The 12,988-nt window shown below is 38.2% G+C and overlaps 1 protein-coding gene across 1 annotated transcript in view; it reads right to left on the bottom strand.

Annotated features, from left to right (window-relative positions):
• Positions 1-12,988, bottom strand: part of FREM2 (FRAS1 related extracellular matrix 2) — a 117,916-nt gene that overhangs the window by 56,503 nt on the left and 48,425 nt on the right. The window lies entirely within an intron of this gene.

Here is a 12,988-nt window from a genome sequence, read left to right as displayed (position 1 = left end):
TCCTTTTAAACAAAAGATATTCTAACCAGAGGATAGAAAAAAAAGAAAATCTGGCATAAATTGTTCTCTTATCCAAAGAACTCAAGGTTAAATGTGCTGTGGACAAAGGCACACAGTCTACATCTTACATAGAGGCCTTTTACGAATGAAATTTAGGAGTAAAAAAGCACAAGACAGGCAATTAAAAAGATTTAGTACTGTCTTCATTCCACCTATTTCTTGCTTTCAACTGTGTCTATTTTTTTTTCATAGAATAAAAAATCCCCAACAACTACACAAAAAGTATATTTCTTAAGGGGCTTGAGCCTCCATTTTTACAGACGTACTACTGTCACTAAAATATGTAATGTTCACCTTTTAGAATGTGCAATACCAAACCCATTGGCTTAAAAATTTTAAGAAAAGAATCTAGGTATTTTAAACCTTTGTGTCTTCACTTTGTGCTTTTTTTCATGTTCAGAAGACATGTTTTCTGATTTATACAAGACATTTCACAGTCCACTGTCCCATAGAATAAAACCGCTGTTCTTCTTATTATTAGCTACTAGTACTACTACCACTGCTATTATTATTATTATTATTACTACAGACCTCTCATAAAACAGAGCAGGAAGCATATGATACATCTTACCTAATTTCAGGTATTTATTTTGGGGATAGAAATCCTAAACTGTCTTTATAGTCAAACGCAGGAAAGAGGCATTTTGTAAAGCTATGACTTAATTTAGGCATTTATTTTTGAATAAGATTAGCTTTGCCTTGAAATATGCAACAATACATGCATTTTTCCTCAGCAGAGTTGAAAATCTCCTGTTGTGACCCTTTACATTGTAGACACTTTTATTACAGCCATTTAATCCAGGGTAAGATGAATTCCCCCCTGCCTAATCTGGATGAAACTGCTACAACATAGTAGAGCCAAGCACCACACAAACACAACACCTGTGACGAATATCAAGAGTATAGCTTTTAGAACTTATAAAATGTCAGAAATAAAACAGCACATGCCACTTTAATTTAGTTCACTACTAAAACAAGTGCCAGCCCTACAATAATATTTCTATGAGCAGATGGATTGTGCACTGCTTGCAAGCCCTGCCTGTGGGCACAGTCAGACATTTACCTGCAGGGCAAATCATTAAGCTACTCTACCAGTTTTGCTTTTATTCCTCTTCCAGACAAGTACTGGCAGTACCAGTACATCAGAAGTCCAGAGAAGGAAGCCATTACTTTTAAAAGTACAGAAAAGGAAGGAGGGCAGTGTTAGAACATGGTAAATCCAAAAGAACTTTGCACCAATGAGACATGGTTTGCAAGATGCTGCTAAAGCAAGGCAGGAAAACTTGTTTCCTCAATTTTGCCAGCGATCAGAGTGCAGCAGTGCTAAATCAGAAGACGCTAGATGGGAGGTGGTGCAGTGAGATATTAATGAGAAATGAGATGGCAAGAGTTGTAAGACACATTAAGAAACTTTGCAAGGCGCTGAAAGTAAGGCTTGAGAGTAAGGTGAGTCAAAAAGTGACTTCACGACAGAGGCTTTAAGGACAGAAGGTTTGCCTGTATATGGCAAGTCAAAGATAGATATAACATGGAATTCGTCTTCATAGAAATCCTGTCAGCAAATTGTTTGCCTGTCAGAAAACAGTGATGTATTATCTTTGCATAGGTCATCAAACAAGAAATTCCTAAAAAGATCAAGTCATCTGGGAAAAACAGATCCAGTTACACAACATGAATACAAGAGGAGGGGCAGGAGGACTTGGTCAGTCAGTTGCTTGAAGGGAAAGATATTTAAATTAATATTCCCATTAATCTTTCCAGCCGTGTTGCTCACATATCTTAAAGTTATAAATCCTTCATGAAGAAACACAAATTAGATTGTCAGAATTTTCTATCATGGTGCAAAGAGCTTAGAGAAGGAAAGAGTCAGTTCCAGTTTTCTCCATAGATCATAGAGCTATGTAAAGACAGCATAAAAAATAATTCTAACATTAAATTGTGTACCTTGAGCACTGTTGACCTGAGGGGCCAAAAAAATGGCCATTCTGCAAGGAAAGTCTGATTGTAGTTTTGCTGTCCCTAGGAGCTACTCCAGACCCTAATTCATAAATAAAAGCAAATAACTGCACCTCAGTATTCACTTATTGACACAACAGAAATTGATGCATCTTGATGCAGATATTGACTTCCTTGCTGAGTATCTGTGACATAAATCAGAGATGAATCAGCAAAAGCGTGCCTACCCTGCATATCCACAGCCACAGAGACTCATTGTGTGCACAAGAAAAGTCTGTACAAACACAGCTATCTGGGACCGGCAGAGCTTCAAGGTACAATGTATCTGCTCTCTTTAGTCATTAGCTAAGGTTGCTTAACGGGAAAAACCCAACTTTCAAAGAACATATATCAAAAACAGGAAGGAGTGGAAGAGTTTTAACAAATCTGATTCTATGATCAAATGCTATTCCCTCTGCTATGACCATCAGAAAGGGTATATCCTGTAAAACTCTTACTTTCATGTGGAAATTGCAGAAGTGAAATGCCTAAGTTAACCCAGCACACAACACATGCCACTAGAAAGTTTTGAATTGACTTTAACAATGCATAAGATAACCTAATGATATTACCTGATTACAAAAGCTTTAAAATGCTTCACCTTTAGAAATGTCTTTCAAGTATGCTGAAATAGACCCCAATCACTAAAACAACTTGCTGAACTCTGCACTCTCCTGCACTCTGCCACTGTAACTCAATATATTTGCAGAACATTTCAAAATGTACCCCCTAAACCAGCCCCAAGTGATTAGGGACTAAAACAATGCTTTCTCTGAACTTCTCATGAGAAAACACACGCTTCCCAGCATTATGGACTTAGCTTGCCTGGAGTATAATTGCTGGTATCCAATGAACTGCAGACAGTTTCCATCTTTCAGTACTTTCTGTAACTCTTTTTTCTGTTTTATGTCTAACCCCAAGAAAGAAGCTGGAAGGGCCACATTTGCCAGGGTTTAGAATAAGCAAATGCCTGAAGCCACGTAGCAGAAGAAATATATGAAAAATACCAAAAATAGCTGCTTTGTTACAAGAGGGATGGGGAAATGAGAGACAAGACATGAATGTCAAGGTTACCTAGTGCATATTAAATTTGGATACTCATAAAATTCAACAAAGCATCACTAAGGATGTCTCCAAGTGCAGTCTGGAGATTCATGCTGGGTTAATCCAAGGAATTCAAAATTCAAGTCTATGTCCTGTTCTTCTGCAGGAGATTAACTGGGTTCTGATTAAGAGAACTTGACTTTCATTGAAAAAACTGTGCAAGCAAATATCTACTGGCTCTTCAGCCAATTAGTGCCATAGCTTTAAATAAATTTCATTATAAATCAGCTCTGTAGAAATTCACTGAGAGCCAGGATACTGTCACTCTATTGGCTGCACCAAGAAACTATGAGGTTTCAAAGGAAAGATCAAAGTGGATAAAGAGCAACCCAATCTGAATCACCAAAAAAGATGCTGGAACACTGTGTGTGTTTGAAAGCCTTTATTCCTATTAAATACTTAGTTTGTAACTGATTTCTAGGGAACCCAAAATATTCGCTTGTTGGTTTTGGACTCCGTGCTGTAAGCAAGGGACTTGCTCTGCAGGATGACCACTGCTGCTGAGCAGAAAAGAACACAGAGAGAATAAATTCAGTATCTCCAGTGAGTAACCACTCCTGGAAAAAACACAGTATGTTTTTGCTCAGGTTCCAGAGCACAGGAACATAATCAACTGGCTCCTGTTCCACAAAAGGTAAAGACAAGAGATCTTTCCTCGACACAGTATTCATATCATCTAATGCCATCCTATAAAAGATGTATGTTTAATTAAACATAGCTGTCTAGGCACAAGGAATGGAAAGCAATACATCTTCAGGAACTGCAGACACATCTTATTTGAACAGCTGGATCACCTTTTGGAAAGATTGACCCACTCCACTGAATGTAATGGGAGTGAGTTAAATCCACCAGTCTATATGGCTAACTAAAACCCAGTTAAATCACCTTGACAAAGGAGGGTCCTGAGAAAACTCAAAGACACAACTGGTCCTAACTGTAATATGGTAAATTTGTAAATTTAAACATTTTAGAAGTAATCTTTGGAACATTTAAACGTGGCAACAAAAAAAATTGATTTTGTTTAGAAAAACTGTTCTGCTACTATAAAGTTATTTCCATACTGTCATTAAACTAATTAGCATTTTGTGTAGTCATTAACTAACTTTGCATGAGAAAATTAATTTAAATTGCCTTGTGAGTATTAACAGAGAAAACCCAAACATACCACTCAAGCTGTCATGTCTATCATTAAACAATGCCCACATTACCTAAAGCACAATACCTTTTTCCTAAAGATCCACACCCTGCACCTCCCTCTGAGGGAAAAAAACACCACCTGGATTAGTTAAGGCTTCATACATGCATGGCCTGCAGCAACAAGTAAATTTATTAGATCTTTGACAACACATTCTTGAAATAAACTTAATAGTTTTCAGTCTCTGCTCACTAATTTGTTTTGTGGCGCCAGACAGCTTCTCCCAAGAGGCTCTGGCTGAACTGAAGCAAGGTTCATTCCCTTGGCTCACAGAATAACGGGTTCAGCTCAACCATCTTAGCTACTGCCACACAGGGCACTTCTCTTCTGGTTTATACCTTTGAAGTACACATGTATTAGCCCACAGGAAAACTACTCCCATTCAAAGCCTACTCAGGCAAAGTGTTAAATTTGAGGGTCATGGCACATCCTTAGCCCCAGTCAATTTATGAGTAATAACACAGAAGTGTACTGCAACCTCACAAATGCAAGACATTAAAACAGAACAGAAGTCAGGAGAAATATAATCAAAATTAAAATATTATCTCACTTCATATTGTACTATTTTAAGAAATTCTTCTATTCTGGGAAAAGAATAGACCAATTTTTCCTTCATTGGATTACATTTTCATTTAGAACACACTGCTGCAGACTCCTACATACATCCCTAATATTTCAATGCTTGCAAAATCATTCTCATGCTTAAAACCAGGGTGCATGAAGGGATATCATCTGAAACTGAGACCTCTAATTTTTCACAATGAATTTTAAATTGTTTTTTTTTGTGTCAAATTGGCAAATTTTCCTTGAAGACGTAATTGAACTTTTCAACTTTTTTTTTTCCTAGCTGTTGAACACTGTCTTGGCAGAAAATTACCCTCCATTTCAGATCACAATCCAAATTCATAAATCTCAAATTTTACAGATGTAAGAGGAAAATGTATGCAAGAGGAATTAAAGAGGTTGTCATTATTTGCAAAACCTACTCTAAACAAGTTGGAATAGTGTTTCCATTTTATCAGCTGGACTTCCTATAGCCCACTGAGCGTGGACACAAAAAGCATTCTTTTAACTCTGTGTCAAAGTGATTGAACTGCTTTTTGTTTTTAAAAATTTACTTCCAGAGACTTGCATTTTGGTTCCTTTTCTGTTCTGGCAATACAACAAATAAAATGCCTGACTGATTGGAGGAGAACAAATGTCAGGCAGGTTCATTTATTTTTTTAATTCAATTCAGAGTAATTGTACCAGGTAATCTCAAATATTTGACTTTTTATATTACTTGATCTGAGAAACTCCTTTGTGGTGCCTTTCATCCTTTTTAAGCTATGTCAAACCTATAACCTTTTGCAGGTGATTTAGTCCTGCTCAGCAAGGGCAGATTAAAAAACGGAAAACATATAAAATTGTTGATATAAACAAGAACAGAAAAGGATTTCCTTTGAAGTCACTAACTTTAACTTGAGACAAGCCTTGCAGAGTAGTCAAAGATATTAGTTCTGCTGAGGAAAGAAATATTTTTGCAATAATGTGTTATTTTTTTATATAATGACAAAATTTTTAGCATTACTTGAAGTCTATCCTAAGGGGCAAAATTGAATATTCCTATAACAGTAATTATAATATATTTCTGTATTATTTCATCTTAAACTCTTATGTTGTAGTCATAACATATATAACAAGAAGGAAAAAAACCCCAAAAAAACTGGAAGAAGCCAAAGATTCCTTAAAAGATTCAAGCCAAGATGTCAAAAATCTGTTTAAATACTAAAAAAAGTGCAAAAAGTATTTCAGAAATGAAGAGTAGAGTTGAGAGTCCAGAATAACATGAGCACTGTGAGTTTTCCAAGAGAGGAGCTCAACAGACATAAAGCAGAAGGAAAGGGAACAGAAGTGACTGTGAAATTATGAAAACAATCTTGATAGTATGTTGCTTCCAACACATCATTTCTTTCTCCTTCTTTTCTGCGTGAAATCTTCACTTACAATTTGAGATAAGTAGCAATTAAATTAAAATCAGCAGTAGAAAAATTGCATCTTTACCATCAAATTTGTTTTTATTAAACGACAAACTTTAACAACTTACTTATGTACGGTTCACATTTTATTTGGCTTGAAAAGAGATTACTGTTTAAGCTATTTAAGTTGTTTTGGCATTCCTCAAGCTTCTGAAAAATCTTTGATGAAGATTTCCACCACTGCTCTCCCACATGCATTGAGAAATTAAAATCCTTCTGGCTTTTCCCAAAGGTCAGGGCAGCAATGTTTTTTCTCAAGTCAAGTCAAGTCTGGCTCCCACCAAATCTGCTGATCGGCTGGCTGTCACATACAGGCAGGTGAAGGCCTGGGTATCTCTGGTCTCAAGTTTACATTTTTTGCCTTAGAGTTTGTACAGAAACGTGCAGAGGTGCGATCACAGCAGTTTGAGCTTGCCAGCCAGCACAAATGTTTATTGCTTTCAAGAAAGCCATCTCCCACCCTTTCCTGAAAGGGAGCTGCATAGCTCTCACCTGTTGGGACATGACCTCAGCCTCCCACATGTCACCTGCTGCAGAGGCTGAGGTTGCTGAGACACAAACCAGGGCAGTTCCCTGGGCTGCAGCACCATGGGGCGCCACTTGGGGAGTCGCTGGGAAAACTCTCGCCTGCAGCAATCTGAACAAAGCTGACGACACAGTGCTGAGCTGTCATCACCTACCTCCTCCCTTTGGCTGGGGGTGTTGAACTTGTTATTTTAAACTGATTTCATGGCTGCTCAAAATATTAATTTTCTTTCCCCCATTAAATGTGACGGTGCCCTTGCTACCCGTTAGGATTTCTGATTCTTGTAGGATGTAACAACATGCTAGTGACTGAGACTCATGGAAGCCCATTCCAGGAATGCCACAGAAGCCCCATGGACCATAGGGCCATGAAGAATAGAGGATACAGCAGAGGATGGAGAACAGAGAAGAGGGGAGAAGATGACAAAGCTCACTGGTTGCTCAGTGTGATTAACAGGATATCTCAGATGGAATCAGCCTGGGCAGCCCTCTGGCTGTGTAAGTATAGATGGCTACAGAAACCCCTCTAGTCACTGATTGCCATAGAGCTACCTGTGAAAGCCTCTCCCTGGGTATCTTTTGAGGATACTTCTTTCTCTTCTTACCCTAATTCTAGAAGAAAATGGATGTCTTAATTAGCAGGATTGATTAATGAGAGGTACATAAGAGGGGCATAACTTACAGGATTTTTTTTCTCTGTTTTATAGGATCAAATAGGTATGGATATGAATTAACAGCAGAAAATGAGATGGCAAATGTATTAATCTTCTGACAACTGCGCAATATATGAAATGTCATTGATTGCTAATTCTCTATTTGCACCTCTGGAAAGATGCACATTTCAGCCCATCCACAAAAACTGAGTGACCAGTTGGTCACCTTGAAAGCAATACACTGCTCATCCTCCTGTGCAAAACAATCTATGCCACACATTCTAAAGAAAAATATGGCAGTGAGTCCTTAGCTAGAGATAGATCTGAAAAGTAATGTGCTCCATAATAAAATTTCAATCATTCTAACATATGCACATGTAACTTTACTCATGCCTGCACGCTTGCTAAATCAGATCCCTGACCAGTTTTTCTGTGTCGGAGAAATTTTTCTGCTTTAGCTCTACTGGTCAGTCCTATCTTGTCACTTGGAAGGGTGAGCTCTAGCCTTAAGCTTTCTAAAGAAGTACTTGCTATTTTTTTTGCCTATTTAAAAAAAATCACTTGTCTAGGTCGCTTTCTCATTCCTTTTCAAAGAGGGCAAATATTACTAATATTATTTATAAGGTTGCATTGGGTGTGGCTGAGATGGAGTTCATTTTCCCCACAGCAGCCCTCACAGTGGTGCGCTTTGCGCTGGTGTTGATAACCAGTGTTTTTGGCTCCTGCTGAGCAGTGCTGACACAGTATCACAACTGTCTCTCCAACTTTCCACCACTCTTCAGCTGGCTGGGGATGGCAAGATATTGGCAGGGGACACAAATAGGACACTGACCAAAGGGATATTCTCACTAATCTCCACTCCAAAAGCAGGGGCTTCTTGCCTTTGTCTCCACTTCCTACTGTGGAACACTCCAAAACACTTCATCTGTTGAACAGATGAAACGAGATATTTTTTTACCAAATGGAACAAAATATTTGAAACCAGATGAGCTTTTAGGTCCTTTCAAACCCAAAATCATTGGTGCTGCAGTCAAAAGGAGGCCTCACAATAAGTTGTTTTTACACACTTTAACTCAAATATCTCAAGAGAACATATTGAGATATTGAAACATTTTTGTCCAAACATATTTCTAATCCTTTGGACATGATTCTTACCTCATGTTAATAAATCAATATATCTTTTAGATTTCTTAACTGCTGAGACACAAGCAATATCTCTGTTCTTCACCTCTTCACATACTCCCTAAGTAAGTTCTTGAGAGGACAATGAGGGTAATACTGTCTAACATAACCATGGGAAAGCACTTTCTGGTTAATCAGCAACTTTCAGGATAAGTTTGATAAAGGTCCTTATGTTAAAGAACATTGGAGCGAAAAGCGAAAACAAATGTGTGTGCACTTTCTCAAAAACTGCTTGTTCGATGCAGACACATTTGCTCTAGTATGTGCTTACGTGAAGAGTCCTAGGTTGTTCTTTTATTGAACAGTCACCAAGATACCTTAATGTGCTTTTGCATATGAGCATGGGGGTAAGACACAGGATGTGCATCCTGTTAGAGCGACACAAACAAGCTCTAATTGAGTAGGTGCCTCTGCATGGCACAAAGGATAGTGCCACATGACTCAGCCCTGCCAGAGGCAAAGCTTTGCCAGATGGATGCTCTGCTGAGCCTCCTCAACCCCGCTGATTCCTGAGATTGTTCATTAAGCTCTGTCTTGAGGAGCTCACTAAGGGACTCCACAGACAGAAAAGGTTTAGTTTTGGCTAGAAGGAAATAAATAAAGGTAGATTTGATCTTGGGTTCTTCTCAGTGCTTTGTGACGGTGAACTCTACAGGTTGTTGGACTCACTTGTCTCTCTCTTTCCTACTTATGTGTGGCCACAGAAACCATTTGCTCCCCAGTCTGTCATCACATGCCTTTCTTGGGGTAAATACAGTAGCTGCTTACACAGACATACAATCCAGGCCAAATCTTCCAACCTTTTTACTTATGCTTTCCTTTAACATTACTCAACAGCTACGGACGTGCCAGCCATATGTGCCAGACAAATTTCATAGCCAGCTTTCACACCAGTGTCCTCAAAGGGCACTGCTTTCTCCTAGACACATTTTGATAAGCAGAACACTTATTTAAATCTACTGGAGAACAGGCTGGCAAAACTCATGGCATGAAAGTGGGCCTGGAATTTCATTCAGGCTATGGTTAAACATTTTCTTCATAAGAGATCTTGAGAATGAGATTTGGACAGTACATTCTACAGGAAAGCTATAAGCTTTTAGGTTAACTCTTTGCTCCCTTAGCAAGTATGCAACAAGATCTGAATAAAAAAAATGTTATGCAGAAGTGCATGGAAGCTCAAAATAAAAGCATATTTATGATTTGTACTACATGTAAGTATACTTACTTGCATATATATAATGATGAAAATATTCCAGATTAACAGTGGAAGTCTGAGCATATCCCAGTAAGGCTTAACATCTATTTCAACTTTAAAAAGTAAAAAAAAAGTACATGCGTTCTCTTCTTATATTGTGCAGTATTGAGTGAAGCTGGCTTTATATCTAAATTTCTGCTCATACCAAATCAAATTTGATGATTAAATAACACTGTCACTTAGTGTTCCTGCACACCCGCTGGTTGCAAAATAAAGAAAAAAACAAAACCAAAGAAAACAAAAAAAACTCACAAATCCATATTATTACAAATAGTGCAAAACTTACTGTGAATCATTCCTGTGAATTCCTGAATGCCCTCTGCAATCTACTACTTAATATTTTGTATAATTTTTTTTGTCTATGGTTGACACACAAGTGAACTCCTATATATACAGACAAAAGTCAGCAGTAACCAAGTATTGTGTGGAATTTTGTAAAATGTTTAAAGAATCATAATGTAGCATGATGGAAAGACAACTAAGCCTGGTATGATGCAGCAGATTGCTGCAGATCTGCTTGAGGCAGAAAGGCTCTGCAGGGGGATTGGCCAGGCTCAATCAATGTGCTGAGGCCAATGGTGTGAGATTCAACAAGGTCAAGTTCCAGGTCTTGCACTTGGGTCACAACAGCCCCAAGTTGCACTACAGGCAGGGGGCAGAGTGGCTGGAAAGTGACCCAGCAGAGAAGGACCCAGGGGTGGTGGTCAATGGCAGCTGAACATGAGCCAGAGTGTGCCCAGGTGGCCAAGAAGGCCAATGCACCCTGCCCTGTATCAGCAATAGTGTGGCCAGCAGGACCAAGGCAGGGATTGTGTCCCTGTACTCAGCACTGGTGAGGGCACATCTCAAATCCCATGTCAGGTTCTGGGCCCCTCACTACAGGAGAGACATTGAGGCGCTGCTGCTGCATGCCTAGAGAAGGGCAATGGGGCTGTGGAAGGATCTTGAGAGTAAATCACATAAGGAGTGGTTGAGGGAGCTGGGGGTGTTTAACCTGAAAAAGAAGAGGCTAAGGGGTGACCTTATCACTCCCTAAAGCTGCTTGAAAGGAGGTTGTAGCAAGGTAGGGGTCGGTCTCTTCTTTGAAGCTGTAGTGACAGGACAAGAGGAAATGGCCTCAAACTGTACCAAGGAAAGTCAACTTATGGCAACAGGAATTTTTTTCAATGAAAGAGTGATCAGGTATAGGCTGCCTGAGGTGTTGGTGGAGTCACCATCCTTAGAAGTGTTCAAGGAATGACCGGACATGAAACTTAGTTGACGCGGTGATGTTCAGTCAAAAGTTGGATTCTATAATTTTGGAGGTCCTTTCCAACTTTAATGACTCTGTGATTTTACAGTTCTATATTTGAGTCAATACATAAAACATTCTGGGAATTAGTAGTCAAGTAATCATCCTTATTTGAGTCAATAGCAGAACAGCAAAAACTTTCATTACTTTCCTATAAAAACTAAATAGTGTGTCAAGCAAATAGCTTAGAATGCTTAGAGTTCTTTAGATCTTTCAACAAGATATAAATCTCTTGACTGTAGTAAGTATAATATTTATATGTTCTAACCTATGCCAGAATATTATTATTAATATGGGAAAAGAAAAATTATAATGTGCATGTTTTAGAGAATATTATTTCTACAATTCCCTCCATTCCTAGAATTTCAGCACAGTACTGCAAACACCAGCAGTGAACTCAAGGCCAGCATTTATTTCTATGGCTTGAATCTGCCCAATAGCCAGTGTGAAGTGCAATCGTCACCAAACAATGCAGTATGAATATTAATTTATAAGTTAACATGAGTTAACAGTATGAGTTAACACCAGTGTATTTGTGTGGAATATGGAGAATATAATTAATGCTAAAGAACTTTACACCTGATTTGCTCAAATTATTGACATCACATTTTTTGACCACAGAGATTTACATTTTTTATATAAGTTTTGGGAAGAATCTAAATTTCTCCCCAGCAGCTATGTATCCTATATTTTAAGAGACTAGGTCCATTTCAACTGATGAACTTAGGCCAGATTTCTTTGTACATAGTTAGATTAATAAAAAAAATTGAGATGCACTATATTCATGGAATACTCTTTAACATGTTCCTATACTGCAAGTCTCTTTCTCTCTGTATATATATAATTCAATATAATTATATATGGATACATAAGTTCCTATAGATACATACACACAGACCTATGCAAGAATGAGCTCTGTTAAACTTCATTGAATACATGTGTCTTCACTCTGTATTCAAAGTCAGTCTCATTCTGCAGCTCAGTTGAAGCAAACAAAGCAACAATTGCTCATATGGATAAAGACCTGGTCCACAGTTTTTGTGCTTCTCTGCCATCACAGAATCTATAGTAGCTGCTTACCAGTGATATTCACTTCCTACCACCAACATAAATGGGAATAAATTTGCTCACAGCACCACATCCACAAAACTTTACCATTTTTTGAAAGCTGAATTTATGCATTGGGATTTCTTTTTCATCTTACAGAGAATTTGAGTCTTCATTAATTGCCGGAAGAACCTGTGCAACAGGGTGAGGATTCATTGTTTTTGGTTGTTTAAAATAAACCAGTAAGATGGATAATAATATTACAGTTATGGATAGTAGTAGTATTTTGCTGGATGAAGTGAAATAAAATATCCTGCAGATCTCCAGAGTAATTTTTTTACTTATTAATAGTTCCATTCTACCTGACTCACACTCCATTCCCTGTCAAAAACAATTCCAAGAACAATTCCTCATGAACCTAGTCCAGGACTGCAGCAGGGTCCCACAGAACACACAAGAGAAATCAGTTCATACATTTTCCCACAACACATAACTAAAACTTCACATTCTGTCAGTAAACTAAGACTTAGCAGTGTGTTCTGAAGAGAAAAATTCATTCTGTGAAAACAGCACAGCAATGTCAGGCATTCTCTCCTACCTCCAATACTGCAGCTTAAGTTGGTACAACTCACTGACCTTTCTTCTCCCATTAGTCACACTTTG

This window comes from Melospiza melodia, chromosome 2, assembly GCF_035770615.1.
Source record: "Melospiza melodia melodia isolate bMelMel2 chromosome 2, bMelMel2.pri, whole genome shotgun sequence".
NCBI classification, from domain to species: Eukaryota; Metazoa; Chordata; class Aves; order Passeriformes; family Passerellidae; genus Melospiza; species Melospiza melodia.
Note: the sequence above shows the minus strand (reverse complement) of the source record. Positions and strands in the feature narration are given on the sequence as shown.